The sequence below is a fragment of the Musca autumnalis genome, unplaced genomic scaffold (assembly GCF_047663935.1).
Source record: "Musca autumnalis isolate F117 unplaced genomic scaffold, ASM4766393v1 scaffold_4, whole genome shotgun sequence".
Taxonomy (NCBI): Eukaryota; Metazoa; Arthropoda; class Insecta; order Diptera; family Muscidae; genus Musca; species Musca autumnalis.
The window spans coordinates 37,102,282-37,122,918 of NW_027411977.1; the positions used below are offsets into that span (position 1 = coordinate 37,102,282).

A 20,637-nucleotide genomic window follows, 5' to 3' on the forward strand; every position below is an offset into this window, starting at 1 on the left:
TAGGGAATCAGTAGTGGGAAAATCTTTACTAAAGTTTTGCTTTGAAGATTTTAGTTTGGAATGTTGATGAAAATGAAGACATTGACATATTTAAAAACACCTTTTTCATATGCAATTCGAATCTTTTTACACCTTTTTCAGATGTAATTCGAATTACTTTAATTGTAATTCGATCATTCTATTTGTAACATTTCATTTGTAATTCGAGAATTCCGTTTGTAATTCGAATTATTGCATTTGTTATTCGAAGTATTCCATTTGTAATTCGAATTATTCCATTTGTAATTCGAATTATTCTATTTGTAATTCGAATTATTCTATTTGTAATTCGAATTATTCTATTTGTAATACGAATTATTATATTTGTAATTCGAAATATTCCATTTGTAATTCGAAATATTCCGTTTGTAATTCGAATTATTTTATTTGAAATTCGAATTATTCTATTTGTAATTCGAATAATTTTATTCGTAGTTCGAAAAAGCCAGACATAAAATCAATACAAAGAATAGTTTGTAATTTTTTTAATTCGAATTACAAATAAAATGATTCGAATTACAAATGGAAAAATTCGAATAACAAATGGAATAATTCGAATTACAAATAGAATAATTCGAATTTCAAATAAAATAATTCGATTTACAAATAGAATATTTCGAATTACAAATGGAGTAATTCGAATTACAAGTGGAATAATTCGAATAACAAATGGAATAATTCAAATTACAATTTAAATATTTCTGATTACAAATAGAATTCTCGAATAACAAATGAAATGTTACGAATTATCCCATTTGTAATTGAAACATTTTATTTGTATTTCGAAAAACCAATGGAATATTGAAAAGTGAACCCTGGAAAGAAGGAAGACAGTAGTACCTCACTCACGTTTGGCGACGTTACGTTGACTGACTCGAAGAGGTGTGCAAGTTATTTCAATCGAAAGTTTGTCGAGCATCCCGGGAGTAACAGGGCGAAGAGAAGAGTACTATGTCGCATCAGATCTCTTCGGTCGAAGATGAACCATCGCAGTTTACAATGGATGATATTGCGAATGCCATCAGGAACGCTAAATTTCCCAAAGCATTGGGCCCTAATGGAATCTCTATGGTAATGCTGAAACAGCTGGATAAGCCAGAAGTAGAGTATCTCACTAAGGTTTTCAACATATCGCTAGCCACCCTCATTGTTCCCGAAGGCTGGAAAATAGACAGGATGTTCTCGCTACTGAAGCCAGGCAATGATACCAGCAAAAGTGAATAGTAAGGCCGATTTCGCATTTGTCGCCCAAAGCAAAGACCCTTTAGGCCTTAGTCCTCCCCAGCGTCAGAAATAGTTATCCAGTTGCCGATCATAAGCATGTCACCTCCACACATATTTGTCGAGAACTCAACCAGGATAAGCCGTGTGATAAATGGTGACGCTTGACTTATAAAAAGCCTTTGATAATGTCAGGCAGTCCACGCTGCTTAAGACAATCCTCCGGCCAAGTCTGACGCGTTGGATAATCAATTATATGTGTGGACGTACGTAGAATTCAGCAACAAGAAGTCCGAACCCCGTAGAGCGAAACAGGGAGTTCACCAAGGTGGGGTTATATCCCCGAAACTGTTTGGCCTCTACCTCTTCTGTATTCTGCCACCTACAGACGGCATCGAGATCGTAACATATGCGAATAATTGCACGATCCTGGCGTCAGGTACATTCCTTGATGACAGACAAACCTACGGCCAAGTCTAACACGTTGAAAAATCAATTATATGTGTGGACGCCAGTCGTACCTGGAATTCAGGAACAAGAAGTCAAAACCCCGTAGAGTGAAACAGGCAGTTTCCAAGGTGGGGAGATATCTCCGGAACTGTTATCTACCTCTCCTGTATTCAGCTCCCTCTAGACGCATCGAGATCATAACGTATGTGGATGATTGCATGAGGCTGGCGTCAGGTACCTTCCCTGATGACATTTGTGAAAGACTGAACTCCTATTTAACCGATCTTACCACCTTTTTCCACACGAGGAATATTTATAGCCACTCTGTTCAACAACTTCACGGCGCAGCACAGTGCAAAATATGAGCACTTTAGCGGAACTTTAATAATAACGTTTAAAGTAAAGGGCGTAGATTCCTAAAATTTTGCAAAAATGATTCTTATATTAGGGGATATTGTGGGGCTCACATTGGGCCAGGGACGTACGCAGGGGGGGGCACAGGGGGCCCGCCCCCCCCCCCCCCCGAAATGGTTTGGTCGAAGAAAATTTATTAAGCTACTGTAACCAATTATTATATTTTTTCTTTGTCATTAACATTTTTATGTTAGGCGATTTCAAATGAAAACTTATATTTTTCTGAAGTTTCTGTACAGAAAATGTACATCAAGTCAAGTTTTGTAAGATTTTTTTCAAATTTTTTGTTTGTATATTCTTTTTGGGAGAAACTTCCTATGAAATCGGAATTACGTCTTCATGCCACATCATTCCACTATTAAATACGAATTCCGTAATGAATATACTCCATATTTGTTATGTATTATTCAAGCTATATTGAGGTCTCGAGGCTTTACACTCATCTTGTCTCCAAAATAATTACGAGTTCAGTATTGTGGGAATGGAAGTGCATGAAAAATGTCTATTGGACAAAATGTATGAAGGGTTCTTCGTGGACTATATATTGAAAGTCAATTAAAAATTTGTTTCGCTGCCTTCACCAATTTTTTACCCTACACCACACTGTGGTCTTTGTGCATTTGTATGTAACACACAAAAGGAAACGAAATAGACCCATTGTTCCTTTTGGGGATATACATAGAATCACTTTCTGAGTCGATTTATGCATGTCCGTCCGTCTGTCCATATATTTTTGTTCGCAGCGTACAGGTTGCATTTTTCGACCGATTTTGATTAAATTTGGTATGTGTGACTGAATTCGATCTGGAAACAGGTATGCTAAATTATATCAAAATCGGTTTAGATTTGGATATAGCTCCCATATATATTTTCGCCCGTTTTCAGGTATTTGCTGCACGAAATATCCTATATCTGTCCAATTTTGATGAAATTTGGAATGTGTGACGGAATTTTGTCTAGTAATAAGTGTACCATATTATACAGAAATTAGTTCAAATTGATATATATCTCCTATATATATTTTACATATTCACAGTGGTATAGGGTATCATATAGTCGGCCCGCCCGACTATGATCCTTTCCTTACTGGTTTTACTTGTTGCTAAACAAGAGGAGAAAATAATGAAGAAAAATGAATTTGTGTGCGTCAAAAACGGCTAAAATCTGCTATATGTAGCATACTCAACTGCATTTTTTCCCTATCATCAATAAAGTATAATTGCACATATGTTTGGACGGACAGCCCGTCCGGCTGTATCCCAGTTGTCTGGCAAGCTGGAGAGAATTATAACTCTCGAACGGTCAACCTGGAAAAAGTTTTGGATCTCATAAAAAAAATCGCTAAAATGGTAGTAATCGATTCGATCTAAACTTTGCACATCGCAATATTTCTTCCAGAAATATATCGAACCCAAAATTGATTATATCGGTCCAGTCCTCCAAATAAAATTACTTCCAAACGTACGAAGCCCTAAACACTAAGGAGACTAACTAAAATGACTTGTGGGCGCAGTAACTATCATACATAATTTTTGGGGGAAAATATTTTGGTCGTGTAGCCGGTATTCGATCTGTAGCAAATTCACACGGCTGAGAGCACAATTTTCAAATAAATCGCGGTCAAAGTTCACATATTTTGGGTCATTTTAGGTTTTCACGATTTTGCGTGGGAACGACAAATCCTATCGAAATGGGACAAAGGAAAATGTTGTAGAGGATTTTCACTGCTACAACATTTTCCTTAGTTATCTTTCGATAGGACTTGACGTTTCCCAGCAAAATCCTGAAAATCTAAAATGAACCTAAAAATGTGAACTTTGACCGCGATTTATTTAAAAATCCCTCCGGCGATTTTCCCAGGTGTAAGCCGTTTTCTACTAATGTTAGTAAAGGACACCGTACATGACGTTGTTTTATAAGGATGCGATACAGTCAGTGCATTATCCCAATTTGAACTTCTATATCTCAAAAATGGTACAACTTAGGAAAAAGTAGTACAGGCCAATCTTGTAGAGAATTTTTACAGCTACAACATTTTTTAGTCCCATTACGATAGGGCTTGCAATTTCCAAGCAAAAACGTGAAAACTTAAAAGAGCCCTAAAGATGTGAACTTTAACCGCGATTTATTTAAGAATCCATCCAGCGATTTTTTCCTGTTTTTGGATTTCTCTCAACTATTAACATTGTAGTTTCAGAAACCGCAAAAACTTCCCAAGTGTAAGCACCTTTTAATTAAAGTTATTTAAGGCGTTCTTTAACATTATACCGAACGTAAAGAATGCAGCCGGAACAACAATCATGAAAATTTCCGACTTATATTATTTTGTCACGACTTACCTAGAGTTTGCTAATTGGTTTCTGAGATATTTGTTCGACCATGCTATGGCTTAGTCCAAACATGAGTTTTGTAGTCTCAAACAGTACTCGGAGAAGGATTTGGAGTCTATGAATCGTAGTCTGTATCGTCCGTTTTTAAATTTCTAAAGTTTTTAATTGGATTACACAGACTCTATCACTTCTTGTAAAAATCAAATTTAGGTTATCGACACAATAGCTAGATATAGAAGTCCAATCTGTGTTCGCAGATTCGGGTTATTTTTCTTTTTAAAGGTAATTAATTTATAGAAGTCGTATGGGTATCTCGATATGTAATTAAAAAATGAGGCGTTATGTTCGGGTCGAACTATACCCCTATACCCTATAACTCCTGTATAACTCAATTTGTCCTACTCGCGAATTGGATTGGATTAAAACGCGGATATATTTTAACCACTTTCTGCATGGAGGCTCTTTAACAAAAAGGAATCCCAAAATCTGCTGATATTCTCTTCAATTCTCTGTACTTTTAAAATTCTGGGATATACCATCACGTGGACATATATTTTTTAATCAATTAGGTCAAAAATACTGAAAACGGGGCGCAACTTTTATATAGCGACTATACCAAACGTGGTTTCAATTTCAATTCTAAATATCGAGGATTTATATTTAATACTCTGTAAAAAGTTAAAATTGTATTCTAAATATTGTGAGCTTTCTCTACTGAATTTTTATACTTTGTGTCAGTATTTCATATAAAACCAACAGAAAAACCTTAAAAAAGCTTTACTTAACGCTACACACAATTTTCAATTTTCATGATTTTTGGTCAAGTTGGGCCCCCCCCGAAATGAAATCCTGCGTACGTCCCTGCATTGGGCCATATAGGCCCGCGGTTTCCCGTAGCGTTCATGTAACGGCGGCTGTCGTTTTTACGTTTTACATTCATTTTTCAATCGTGTTTTCAGTGGATAGGTTCGCGTTATGGTATAGACCCCATTGAACGGTACCGGTCGATGGGACATATTTTAATTTAATTTATTTCAATTCTCTTATGCCCAGTTTTTCGACCTTAAGGCTGTACACTACAATATAATGCCATCATAATTTAAAATTAAGTAAGTAATAAGGGATAACAATACTACTCCAAAACTCAATAATTATGTATAAAAATATAGGTAGTAATTATAATTAATCTATATTGAATATAAAACATTTTGATTGATTGAATTATTATACTCCAGGAAATGAAAGGAATGTTAAACTACTCCATAGAGTAGTTACAGACACATTTTCCAACGTATTCGGTTGTAATTTGGCATTTTATGTTCTTCGTAGATAGAAAACCTCTGTGCAAAATATTAACATCGTAGGTACGCGTTTTTGGTATAGCCCCCATATGACGGGTTCCCTCATATTACTTACTTACTTAGCTGGCCCATTACAGAACATTTGTTCTATAGGCCGAACTAAGAAGAGATCTCCATTCCTCTCTATTTGTTGCTTCGCACTCTGGAATACCGCGCCTTTTCATCTCATCATCCACTTGTTTGCGCCATCTATTCCTTGGCCTGCCAATTCTGCGTGCACCGCCATGAGGCATGTATTCATACGCCATTTTAGCGGGTTCATCATCGCTCATTCTTATGATATGGCCTAGCCAACGCAATCGCTGCATCTCGATACGTTTAACAATATTGATGTCTTTGTATAGCAGATACAGCTCGTGGTTCATGCGACGTCGATATTCACCGTCAACGCAGATTGGTCCGTAGATCTTTCGAAAAATTGTTCTCTCAAACACACCAAGCACTGCCATGTCTGCTTGGGCAAGTACCCATGCTTCGGAGCCATACATCAACACGGGTAGTATCAGTGTTTTGTAGAGTGTTATTTTTGTTTGACGAGATGTGGCTTTGTTTTTAAACTGCTTACTTCAACCAAAGTAGCATCTGTTGGCCAATACAATTCTTCTTTTTATTTCTTAACTGATGTCGTTTGTTGTGTTTACGGAGGTGCCGAGGTAGACGAAGTCTTTTACTACCTCAAAATTATAGGAACCAACATCCACACTTGGTCCGAGCTTAATGGACGCATCCCGCGTCGACAGCATCAACTTGGACTTCTCATCGCTTACCGCCAGACCCACTTTATCAGATTCTCCTTCGACTTTCATAAAGGTATCAGTTACTTCTTTTACTGATCGTCCCATGATGTCTATATCATCAGCAAAACCAAGTAACATGTGGCTATTGGTGTAGATTGTGCCACTTCTTTTGACGTTTGCCTCTCGTATAACCCTTTCCAGCAGGATGTTGAAGAGATCACACGAAAAGCTGTCTCCTTGTGTGAAACCTCTTTTGGTACAAAACTCTTCGGAGAGGTTCTTTCCTATTTTAACTGAGAATCTCTAGTCAGTTAGTCATTTAACAAAGCCGGATGAGCTTTGCGGGGATACCAAATTCAGACATGGCTTGGAATACCTTTGAACGCAGCGGGCTGTCAAAGGCTGTTTTATAATCGACAAAAAGGTGGTAGGTGTCGATCTGCATCTCTTGGGTCTTCTCCAGGATTTGCCACAGGGTAAATATCTGGTCAATGATGGACTTGCCAGGTCTAAAGCCGCATTGGTATGGTAAAATTATCTCGTTGACCATGGGCTTTAGTCGTTCGCACAATATCCCTGACACGATCTTGTGGGCAATAGGGAGTAGACTTATGCCCCTATAATTCGGGCATAAGGTCTTATCTCCTTTCTTATGGACGGGACACAAGATGCTCAGATTACAATCGTCGGGCACGCGCTCTTCCTGTCAAATGGAGTTAACTAGCTGATGCATACACCTTATCAGCGTGTCGCCCCCGGTTTTGAACAGCTCGGCTGGTAAGCCATCGGCTCCAGCTGCCTTATTATTCTTCAGCCGGTTTATTGCTGTCTTTACCTCATCTTGGCTGGGCGGTATACATTCAATACCATCTTCTGCGATTGGATCTGTGGTATCTTCGCCGTCTTCGCTACTATCGGATACCAACAGTTTGGAGAAATGTTCTTTCCATATCCCGAGCACACTATCTGTATCAGTTACCAAATTACCTTGCTGGTCTCTACAGGAGGATGTACCTGTACCAAAGCCATCAGTTTGATGTTTCACTCTTTGGTAGAATTTTCGGACTTCATTCTGTCTCCTGTACATCTCGATTTGTTCTCACTTAGGCTTTTCCATCTCTCTCTCTCTTTCCTGCGGAAAAGACGTTTCTCCTCTCTCCTTTTCTCTCGATATCTCTCTCGTGCGCTACGCGTTGCTACGGATTGCAAAGTAGCCTTATATGCCGCATTTTTCTCTTCGGTAGCAGCACGACACTCCTGATCATACCATGGATTCCTTGGTGGAGGTCTCTGGTATCCAAGTATGGATTTTGCGGCTGTTTGCATGGAGTGGGCAATATTTTGCCATTGTGCTGATATGTTATCCGGACCAGGAGTGTTTTGATTAAGCAGTTGGGCCAGTTGAGTGGAATATGCTGTGTCTATATGTTGTGATTGCAGCTTACCGATGTCCAACTTCCGTGTTGTGTCTGTTCGCACTTTGTTTGCTACTTTTAATCTGGTACGTACCTTTGCTGCAACAAGGTAGTGGTCCGAGTCTATGTTTGCAACTCGGAACGATCGTACATCCAACACGCTTGATGCATGTCTTCCATCTATCACAACGTGATCAATTTGATTTCTTGTTCTTTGATCTGGCGACAGCCAGGTGCCCTTACGAATTTCGAGATGCTTAAATCTGGTACTGCTAACTACCATGTTTTTTGCAGCTGCAAAGTCTATCCGCCTCATACCGTTGTCAGATGTGTCACTGTGGAGACTGAATTTCCCGACTGTTGGGCCAAAGATATTCTCCTTTCCAATTTTGGCATTAAAATCGCCTAGAATGATTTTAATGTCATGGGCAGGGCAACGGTCATAAGTTTCTTCTAAGCACTCGTAAAATATATCTTTGGTCTGTTCGTCCTTGTCTTCAGTTGGAGCATGAGCGCAAATAAAGCTGATATTGAAGAATTTTGCTTTTAATCGAATTGCAGCGAGTCTGTCATTCACTGGGGTGAAGCTGGAGACCAGATGTTTTAACCTCCGACCAACTACAAATCCGCAACCAAACTAATGCTTTGTGTCATGGCAGCTATAATACAGTGCGTCACCTTTAGGTGTTGTTGTTCCATCGTATTCCCTGTGTGGCAGTAATGTCGGCCTTGTACTTTTCAAGTACATCTGCCAATGCGTAAACTGCACCTTCTCTATAAAGAGTGCAAACACTCCAGGTGCAGATTCGCAGATCATGGTCCTTAAAACGTTTGCGGGGGTCGTCAACTTTTGAGGGATTTGTTTTTCTTTTCTTTCGTTTTTTCATAGTAGGCTGCTTTTTCTAGGGGAGGGTTACTAACCCGACGCCCAAAACCAAAGTTTTTAACGTTCTTATGGGTGAACGCGCGACACATGTTAGCTCACTAACTTTAACGGGTGTTAGAGGCAGTTCCCCAGGTGACAACACGGGTAGGTCAGTGTCCACTTGAGATGAAAGAGGGACCAAAATAAATCTTGGGCTTTGCCATGTTAAAGCCGGTCAGGACCGTTCCATGGTATCTTCCATCCCCTACGTCACCCAACCCTACATCACCGACGAAGACTAAATACCAAATGTCAGCCCTTTCTGAGGAATATTGAGGCCACAACCTTCAAAACACCGAAAATTGGGAGGTACGTTCTACGGGGGCTATATGAAGGCGTGCACCTATACAGGCAAATTTCATATGGAACATTTAGTACCCCAAATGAAGACCAAAACCAAATGTCAGCCATTTCGGTGGATTATTGTGGCCACAACCTTTAAAATACGGAAAATCGGTAGGTACCGTTCTATGGGTGCTGTACTAAGGCGTGGACCTATTCCGACAAATTTCTGGGGAAAGTTTTACACCCCAACGAAGACTAAGTACCAAATTTCAGCCATTTCGGTGTGATAATGAGACTAAAACCTTCAAAATACCGAAAATCGGGTGGGGCCGTTCTATGGGGGTTATATCAAAACGTGGACCGATATAGCCCATTTGCAATACCAAACATCCTAGGAGTAATAGAAACTTCTACACCAAATTACAAAGCTCTATCTTAAAAATTGAGAGCTGTGTATTGATTTCAACAGACGGACTGACGGACATGGACGAGTATGTCCAATGAAAATAGAGGACAAATAGAGTACGTTAAAAAAATAGAGGGCAGGCATCCAATGTAGGGTATTGTACTCTATAAGTAAGGGTACGGTTGGTCACCGTAATTATAGGGGAAAATCAACGCGCGATGTCTCAGAAACTTGACCTATGGCGAAAATTTACTTTTGGGTTCTTAATATACTCACCAAGGGCTTTCTTCTCCAAAGGAAGTTTCCACCACACAGACCTTGAATTCTAATTTGTGTCACAGTGTTATCTGTTCATATTTGTAGCTTAAAAATGTTAGACTCCAAATACTTTTTTCGTCACACTTTATGACACTGTTTACCGATTATGCTGTCCTTTCAATCTCCTTCCATTTGCCTTTATTAATGGAAATTACTCATTAATGGATTTTTTTTTATCACTGGCACATCGCTCTGCATTGACCATAGAATACCTCTTTATTATTATGCCGTTCGTTTATTATCTTCTTCCTTTATCACCCAAAAGTGCAATTGGAGCAGTGGTCTGTCGGTCTGTCTGCATCACTTAATTGACAAGCTTGAGGCATAAAAATGTACTTCTTTGGAATTAGAGCTACAATTTTAAAGTAAACACACACACACACTCGTCTCGTAAGTCTGGAGGGGGTTTAAAGTGTGAGTTTGGACATTAGGGTCAACGGCGTTTTGGCATTTCGCTAGAGTTGCAATGACGTTCCAGAATATTGTACTGCACTTCGTCTTCTTCTTCATGTTCTGGCTGGTATAACTTTTATGGTCACCGTAATCAGGAAGCTCTTCAGACGAAACTCATCATTGTCGTCATCAGCAGCAAAGTCAACGTCGTCATGTAAGCATTTGCCGACATGACAGACACTTTATTTTATTCGTATGTATGTAAGTGTGTGTTTTTGTTTGTTTGCATTTTTTATTGAGGCAACAAACCAAATTTAAAACGCTTAATCACTGTCGTAAAATTAACAAGTACCTTCTTGTTGTTGTTGCTCCATACTACAGTTTATGTGTGTGCGTGTGCCTGCATATCTTTTTTTCCAACACTGCGCACGCTATGTGTGTGCAGTAGAATAACCTTAACCTTCAAAGCATTGCTGCTTTTTGTGTGCAATTTTTTTTGTCTGTTTATGTTCTTTCCCCTGATTTTTTTCACTTTTTTCTGTTGGCTTTTATGAAGAAATTCTTCCACCACCACCGCAAACCAACCAACAAATAATGAACAATAATTTCTTTTGTCTGGAATTGCCGAAAAAAATAAAAAAACGTCTTTTGATCGTTTTGGTTTTTTGGAGTTTATTTTTGCTGCATTTTTTGTTGCTTCTTCGTGTTTTTTTATTGTTATTTGCTTTTCACGTTCTCAGATATTATTTTTGGGAATCCTTACACATCGTCGACGAAGATTTGTTGGGACATTGACATTGTCTTGAAAGATCGTCGCTGAATATTGAAAAGACAAATAAAAACGTCCGTTGGTCGGTCGTAACATGCGTGCGGAATTTTCGATGACAAGAAGTAATAAAAGCTGAGTTCAAATTTAAAGTTCACAGAAATGTTGGGATTTTTTATTGTTATAAACAGGCACGAAAACAAAAAAGCGAAATGCATTATCGTCGACAATGATGGGATAATGCAAAAATATTCTTCTTTATCAGATGGAAGCCATGTAGGAATATGAACAGAATTATCATTTTAGTAGACTTGGTGAAGAATGAAATGGAAAGTTGTAGAAGGTATTCCATCCAAGGAAGAGTTATACGATGGCTTATATCTAGAGGAGACCTGCAGGACTTTCACGAAATGTTTAAATAGATAATCCGCTATTTTGAAAACATTTCTTAAAAAGATATTTTTTAAAAAAGCCACGCTTTTGAAATCATTTCTTAGAAAAAAATTAAAAAAACAAACATTTGAAAACATTTCTTTAAAAAAAAACTTTAGAAAATCCACGCTTTTGAAAACATTTCTTTAAAAAAAAACTTTAGAAATTCCACGCTTTTGAAAATATTTCTTAAAAAATATCTTTTAAAAATCCACGCATTTGAAAACATTTCTTAAAAATATGCTTTTAAAAATTCCACGCTTTTAAAAAAATTTCTTAAAAAAATATTTTTTAAAATTCCACTTTTTAAAATATTACTTAAAAAATATCTTTTAAAAATCCACGCTTTTGAAAACATCTCTTAAAAAATATTTTTTTAAAAAAATCCACGTTTTTGAAAATTTTTTAAAATAACATTTTTTTAAAAAATCCAACATTTTGAAAACGTTTCTTAAAAAAATCCACGCAAATGAAAACATTTATGAAAAAAATATTTTTTAAAAATTCACGCTTCGAAACATTTCTGAAAAAAATATTTTTTAAAAAAAAAAATTCGTTGAAGTTTTTGCTTTGTTCACCATTATATTTAGAGCTGACGGTTGAAGTTTTTCTTGGAGAAGTTATTGAAAAATAACTTCGGTGGAGAATATCCACACACAAGAAACAAGGGAACTGATGAGATCCAGTGGCGAGGATCGAAACTGGTCTCCTCTGCTTTTAAAATATTAAAATAACAACAAAGGGATTAGGCCAGACTATTTTGGAAAAAAAAAACAAAATCCACACTTTTCAAAACTGTTCTTGAATTTTTTAATCCACTCTTTTTAAAGTCTATTATTGCATTTTTTTAAATCCACTCATTTGAAAGATTTTTTAAAAAATCCACAATATAAAAACAAATATTCAAAAATTATTTTTTTTTTTAATTTATTGAAAAATTAAAATTTTAGAAATCCATGTTTTTGAGATTATGTTTTGGAAAATATAGTTTTTTATGTCCAAGCTTTGGACATTTTTCTTGAAAATGTTTATAATTTAATTCACTCTATTAAAAAATACTCATGAAAATAGCAGTTTTTTAAATGGAGACTTTTCAAAAAATGTATTAAAAAAATATTTTTTCTAAATTCTAGGTTTTGAAAAATAGAGGTAAAAATATTTTTAACAAATCCAGGCCTTTAAACAAATTTTATTAAAAAAAAATATTTTGAAAAAATAGTATTGAAAAAATAGTATTGAAAAAATATTCTTTCGTTGTTGGCGTTTTTTATTGTTGGACTGCAGAATTTTACATCTTTGTGTTTATTTCAGCTTGAGTCCATATTTTGTTGTAATTCAATTGTTTGAATAACAACAAAATATTTTAAAGTGGATATGAAATTGATTAGTTGTGGGCGAAGGGTAGGGAATACTATAGTTTCAGTTGTCACCAAACAACTTCATCAGTTCCCTTTTTTTCGCCGACTCTGTATCGATAAACAGGTCAATAAAGCCATCTAGCAAATTAAATAAAATGAGAAATTTGCTGTATGGCCCTAAAGCTGTTTACCCTACAATTTGAGTCGAACTAAAGAATTTCATATCCACCACTGTTTTTATGTCGTCTTTGCTTCGCAAAGAATACGAACATATGAATGTTGCTTCAATAAGCGGGGGTAAAAACAACAAGAAAGTTGGTCAAGTAAACAGCTTTAGGGACATACAGCAAATTTCTCATTTTATTTAATTTGCTAGATGGCTTTATTGACCTGTTTATCGATACAGAGTCGGCGAAAAAAAGGGAACTGATGAAGTTGTTTGGTGACAACTGAAACTATAGTATTCCCTACCCTTCGCCCGCAACTAATCAATTTCATATCCACTTTAAAATATTTTGTTGTTATTCAAACAATTGAATTACAACAAAATATGGTCTCAAGCTGAAATAAACACAAAGATGTAAAATATTCTTTCGACAAAGGTTTTTGAAAATCGACGCTTTTAAAAAATAATTTAAAAAATATTCCTTAAAAATAATAAAATATATGTATTTTAAAAATCTAAAAATATTATTTAAAAAATCAATTCAAAAACTTTAAAAAATCCACAATTTCGAGAAAATATTCTTAAAAAAATTCATGATTTTGAAAAATCCACGATTTAAAAAAAGTCTTTAAAAACGGACCACTTTAAAAAATATTCTTTAAAAATCCACCATTTTGAAAAATATTCTTAAAAAATCCACCATTTTGAAAAATATTTTTTAAAAATCCACGATTTTGAAAAATAGTGCACGATTTTTTACAAAAAATATTCTTTAAAAAATGTTTTCCAACAAAAAGTATTTGAAAAAAATTATAAAAAAATATTTTTCTTTTAAATCCACGATATAAAAAAATATTCAAAAATATTTTTGTTTTAAAAATCCACGTTTTTGAAAAATATTTTACTGAAAACTTAAATGTTTACAAATCCACGTTTTTTTCAAATAATGTTTTGGGAAAAGATAGTTTTTTTTTTAGTCCAAGCTTTGGAAAATTTTCCTGAAAAGGGTTTTATTTTAATCCACGCTTATGAAAAAATATTCATGAAAATAACTTTTCTTTAAATGGAGACTTTTGAAAAAATTTTATTGATTTTTTTTTAAATCCAAGGTTTTGAAAAAATCTGTTTTTTTAATAACGCAGGATTTAAAAAAAAAATAAAAAAATATTGAAACACTTTTTTTAAGCAATCCACACTTTAGAAAACGTTTTTCTTAGAAAAATATTTTTAACAAAACCAGGCTTTTAAACAAAATTTATTAAATAAATATTTTGAAAAAAATTGTACTAAAAAAATATTGTTTTGAAAAAGGTTTTTGAAAATTCACGCTTTTAAAAAATAATTTAAAAATATTCCTTAAAAACAAGAAAATATATTTTAAAAATCTGAAAATATTATTTAAAAAAATCAATTCAAAAACATTACAAAATGCACCATTTTAAAAAACTTTCTTTAAAAATCCACGATTTTGAAAAATAATACACGATTTTTTACTAATATATTCTCTAAAAATGTTTTTCAACAAAAAATATTTGAAAACAATTTAAAAAAAAAATATAATAAATATAATAAAATATAATAATTTTAAAAAATCCACGATATAAAAAAAAAATATTCAAAAATACTTTTGTTTTAAAAATCCACGTTTTTGAAAAATATTTTACTGAAAACGTAAACTTTTACAAATCCACGTTTTTCAAATAATGTTATGGGAAAATACAGTTTTTTTAAGTCCAAGCTTTGGAAATTTTTCCTGAAACGGTTTTTACTTTAATCCACGCTTTTGAAAAAAAAAATATTCATGAAAATTTTTTTTAAATGGCGTCTTTTGAAAAATTTTATTGAAAAATATATTTTTTTTAATTTGATGTTTTGAAAAAATGGGATTTTTAATAATCCAGGCTTTTAAATTAAATTCGAAATAATCCACACTTTAGAAAACGTTTTTCATAGAAAAATATTTTTAACAAATCCAGGCTTTTAAACAAAATTTATTTAAAAAATATTTTGAAAAAATTGTATTGAAAAATATTCTGTTGACAAAGGTTTTTGAAAATCCACGCTTTTAAAAAATAATTTAAAAAATATTCCCTAAAAATAAGAAAATATATTTTAAAAATCTAAAAATATTATTTGAAAAATCCAACACTTTGAAAAAAATATTACGTAAAAAATTCCCGTTAAACAAAAAATTTAAAAAATTCAAGATTTTGAAAAAAATCTTAAAAAAATCAAAAAACAACGGTAAAAATTTGCCATTTTGAAAAATATTCTATAAAAATGCATCATTTCGAAAAATATTATTTAAATATCCACGATTTTGAAAAAATAATATTCTTTAAAAATTCATGATTTCGAAAAAATCTTTAGACATTAACGATGTTGAAAAATTATTCTTTAAAAATGTACGTCTTTGAAAAAAGTATATTTTTTAAAATCTACGATTTTGAAAAATATTTTTAAAACGCACGATTTTGAAAAAAAATATTCTTTAAAAATCCACGATTTTGAAAACAAAAATCTTTAAATCCACAATTTTGAAAACAAAAATGTAAATATCCACGACATTGAAAAACATATTCTTTAAAATATTCAATTTTTGAAAAATATTTTTTAAAAATCCACAATTTTGAAATAATATTCTTAAAAAATCTACGGTTTAAAAAACAAAAAAAAAATAAGAAAGAAGAACATTTTGAAATAAAAAATTTAAAAATATTCGTATTCTTAAAAATTCTTTCGAAAAAAAATTCTTAAAAAACAGTTAAAAAAATCACTTTTTTCCTTAAAAACCAATCTTTTGAAAAAATTATCTAGAACACATATTCTTTTAAAAAATTTATCTTGAAAAAATATATTTAAAAAAATCCATGTTTTGAAAAAATAAATCTTAATAAATATTCTTAAAAAATCCAAGATCTGACAAAATGTAAATTTTCTAAAAAATCCATGTTTTGAAAAAATTAATCTTAAAAAATATTCTTAAAAAATCCAAGCTCTGACAAAAATGTAAATTTTCTAAAAAAAATTACTACAAATATTTTTTGGAAATAGTTACTAAAAAATATTTTTTAAAAGTTCTTGCTTTAAAAAAATCTTAAACAAAAAATTCATTAAAATATTCTTTCATATTCTTTAAAAATATTCAATTTTTGAAAAAATATTTTTTAAAAATCCACAATTTTGAAATAATATTCTTAAAAAATTTACGGTTTAAAAAAAACAAACAAAAAATAAGAAAGAAGAACATTTTGAAATAAAATATTAAAAAATACTCGTATTCTTAAAAATTCTTTCGAAAAAAAATTCTTGAATAACAGTTTCGCGCCCACTAGTCATTTCAGTGGGTCATCGTATTAATTATGGACCAGTATGCCAGGAAACATGGGCTTGTCCACGGAAAACATAATACCATTGTAAGTAGGACAAAAACGAGCAGCATCGACATACATTTCCAAAGGATCTTCGAGCAGAACTTAAACTGCACTTAAACACAAATGTTGAACTTTTGTTGACGATGTACCCTCCATTTTAGAAGTTAAACTAAATTTGGACAAAATAATAGGAGATCCTAATTTTGGACTATATTTGTTCAAGAGATATCGCGCATACCATTTAAGTGACATTTTTTAAATATTCGGGGGAACTACCGGAAGTTGCCTTTCTTTGAACTTGAAGTATGACAAAATATGAGGAAGGCAACATTTTGGACCAAATCGATTAGTTCGAGAGTTATCGTGCTCTCCAGCCACTACATATGGTGCCATAGGGGTTTTTTTACACCTGTCGGGCTGTAATTGAGGCAGCAAATGCAAGTTGCTTCAAAAAAATCAAAGTGATTCGAGAGCAGGTCTTAAAGTGAACTTATCCGTAATTTTGTGTGATAGGTACTCGAAGAAGTGGACAAACATAATCCATATTCGAACCTAATCTATATCTGGTAGATATATTCGTATGTGTAAAGTTTGGACCAAATCGGCCACTCCCTTCAAGAGTTATCGTGCGAACAATTTTTCCGAACATTTTTGTACTTTTGTGGGGGAGGTACCTGAAGGAGTGGACCAATATGGCTTATGTTCGAACTTAAACAATGTTTGGACAAAATATTACGAAGGCAAAAAAAATGGACCAAATCGGTTGATCCGTTCGAGAGTTGTCTTGCGCTCCAACCACTACACACGGTGTGACAGTGGGTTTTTGAACCTTTCAGGCTATTTCCTCAGGAAGTTGGACTTGCCCCTAATGAGACATGTACAGTCAAGTTGCTACAAGAAAAATCAAAGAGATTCGCGAACAGGTCCAAAACTGAACTTTCGCGATATTTTGAGTGAGAGGTACCCGAAGGAGTGGACCGATTGAGTCCATACTAGTCCGGTTGCTCCCTTCAGAAGTTATAGTGCGCACAAATTTTCGGAACATTTCCGAACTTTTGTGGGGGAGGTACCGGAAAAAGTGGACCGATAAACCCATCTTCGAACTTAAACTAAGTTTGGACAAAATCGGTTCATCCGTTCGAGAGTTATCGTGCGCACCAGCCAGCCAGACAAAATGTCTGAAACACATTTCGTTCAAACGTACACAGAAAAAAAAAAATAATTACTGTATTTCAGGAATAGTGTTCATAAAGTCTTGCCAAGGTTCAAATTTCTGCATTTCATGAACGCCTTTAATAAAGCAAAAAACCTGTTTGTTTTCTGAGAGATTAAAAAAAGAAAACAATTTTGGCGAGTTGTTGTTTTTGTTATTATTGACTGACAACCACCAACCAAACCGGAAACAAATTTTGCTGTTTTTTATTTAATGCTTTTATTTTGTATTACTGTAATTTACCGTTTCTTCTAATGGATTTTCGCGGTAATTGTTATCGTCTTGTGAACATAGCAGAACAATACGAACCATATGTACGTACATGTTGAGTCTATCAGCACTAAGTTCAGGTATTTGATGTTGCCTTTATATTAAAGAAATTAAAAATTTCTAGTTGCGAACTATACAGTCAAACACTTTGTTTTTTCGACACCAAACGCACTGTAGTTGTTTGGTTTGTCAGTTAACTAACAACAAAACTACCACTGTTTTGTAGGTATGTTGTTGTGGTGTGTATGTGTGGTGCGGTTTGTTGATATAGTGCTGTTTTACATTTAAGCGATTTGTCTTACGATTTTTTGTCTCCTCTTTGCTCATCTTCGTAAATTTCACACACAGGGTTGCATTTTTTTGTAACATGGTACCAAGTGTACATTTTGTTAAAAATACTTAATGTAAAAAGAAGGTATTTTATAAAAATATGTTATACAAATTTTAAAATGCTTATAACAAATAATCATTTTATGCTTTAAATGATTTTTTATGCACAAAATTAATTGCAAAACTAAATTTTGTTTCAATTTCTCTTACTATGTTTTGCAACTCTGCTTAACAAGAATAACCACCACAAAGAGGAGACAAAAAATCGTAAGAGAAATCGTTTAAATGTAAAACAGCACATAGTCTCAATGTGATCGTGAGACGATGGTGGGGGTTGTGTTGTGATTTGTTGATGCATTGTCAATACGATGGTGAGACGACGAGACCATTCAAAAGAAAACGAGAACAAAGTTGAGAGCATTTACCGAACAAGAGAGGAAATATGAGAGCAAATAGTGGAATATAGGGAAAATAGGAAAGTGATTTTGCATCTCATGAAAAAATAGTGGCTTTCGGATGGAAATAAGAAACTGCACATGTATCTCATGTGAGGTACCGGCACAGTATGAAAAAACTACATCACGAACTAAAATATGTAAAAATTCTTGAAATATTTTTTTCTGTGTACTTATTTCGATGAGGCACATATACTCTCGTTAGCAAAAATGCTGAGGGTATAAAAACTATACTCCATAAAAATCCTTAAAAATTCACATTTATGACTGCATTTATTCTTAAAAAAATCCTGCCCAATAACTGTTACCTGCATCTAAATTAAATAAAAATTAAAACAAATTTACATTTAAAAAAATAAAAAATTATCTAGATACTAAATCAAATTACAACAAGTAAAAACATTGCATTAAAATAAAAATGTTAATACCCTCAAAAAGGCGATTACCGAACATTACATCAACATTTAACAATTCCACTTTGTATGTAAATCTTCATTACATCTGCACCGGTACCCAAATATTCCGACATAATAATGACATCAAATGAATACAGATCAGATTTCAGTTCCAGAGTACACACACACACACTCACCTACTCGACCACAGTAAGTGCAAAAAGAAAGCCGACATTAACCAGGAAATTACATGAAATTATAACGAAGATTACATTTCCTCCTATCTCTCATTTCTTAAACCGGAAATGCAAAAAAAAAGCTCACTCACCCAACATCGCCTCCATCAGCACAAGAAAAAATTATACAATCCTCTTAAAAGCAACGAACGGCTGCAGCAGCAGTCACAATCCCCATTACAACAACAGCCAACACAAGCATTGAAAATAATGCCTAACAGCATTAAGTGCTCGCTGTGCAGCAGCATCTAATCTGGGGAGTAGCAAGTTTTGTTAGAGGCTGGTTGGTGGCGGTGATGATGGTGGTGGTGTTGGGCTTCATATCCCCCCCAAAAAGAAAACAAACCACTCTTTAAAAGGAGCCTTAACAGCCTAAATGCTTTAAAACACCAACTATTACCACACACTTGAACAATTGAACTGGTTTTTCGGTTTGCTCTGTCGCTGCTGCAGCCCCAAACCAACCAACAAACATAACTGCTAGATTTGTTGGGGGGACAAAAACAACAACAACAGAAATATGTAAAAATGGTTGCATTTTTATTTTTTGTGGTATCTGGTTTATGCACTACTTTTGTTTTGCGAGCATAGCAATCTCTTTTTCTCTTTCTTTAGGACAGCCAAGATCACCTATATACGTTAACGTGACTGGAACAACAACATACGTTCTCTTTATTCTCATCTGCCGTGGTTTAGCAAAGCAAAGACTCTCTCAGAAAAACTAATGTACAAAATATTTTGAGCACCACCGCTTTAGGAGCTGCATTTCCTATTCTCAATATATTTCGTTGTTTCTCCCGTAATCCGTATTTGTTAGTGTATTGCTTGGTTAGCTGCTGCACGTGCCATTTTTGGCCCCCTATTTTAACTCTCTGTTTTTGTTCGTTTTATGACATTCCATTGTAATCGTAATGCTTAGATGTCGTTGTATGTGTTGACCAAGGGAGCGTATGTGCTCTGTGAGAGTCCGAGAAAGAAATCAGAGATGGAGAAAGTAACAGGTTTTCGTTGTTGTACTGGACAAGAGTTGCCATAGCGAAAAATTATATTATGTTCGCTTTGAAAAAATCAGCTTAACTTTCGGCTATTAATAAATGTCTTAAATATATTCTTTAATAAATCAACGCTTTTTGCTTTGAAAAAAAATGTTCTAAAAAAATATATTATGTGGGTTTTTTTAAGAAAAATTTTCTTATATGAAATAATTATTCTTCAAAAATTTTATGCTTTTTGGTTAAAAATCATAAAAAAAACCCTTTATAGTAACGATTTTTCTTTTTGCCTTATTAAGGCGAAGGTCATTTATAGTGATATTTAATTAATTCTTTCTTTCGAGTTGAGCTTATTA

General features: G+C 33.9%; 1 protein-coding gene and 1 long non-coding RNA gene across 2 annotated transcripts in view; one reads left to right on the forward strand and one right to left on the reverse strand.

Moving 5' to 3' along the window:
• LOC141400577 (uncharacterized) overlaps nucleotides 1-19,581 on the reverse strand; it is a 66,264-nt gene extending 46,683 nt beyond the window's left edge. The window contains exon 1 of the long non-coding RNA XR_012412151.1: nucleotides 19,382-19,581. This is a non-coding gene — a long non-coding RNA (uncharacterized lncRNA). The remainder of the gene's footprint in view (nucleotides 1-19,381) is intronic.
• Eip78C (Ecdysone-induced protein 78C) overlaps nucleotides 1-20,637 on the forward strand; it is a 316,686-nt gene that overhangs the window by 162,644 nt on the left and 133,405 nt on the right. The window lies entirely within an intron of this gene.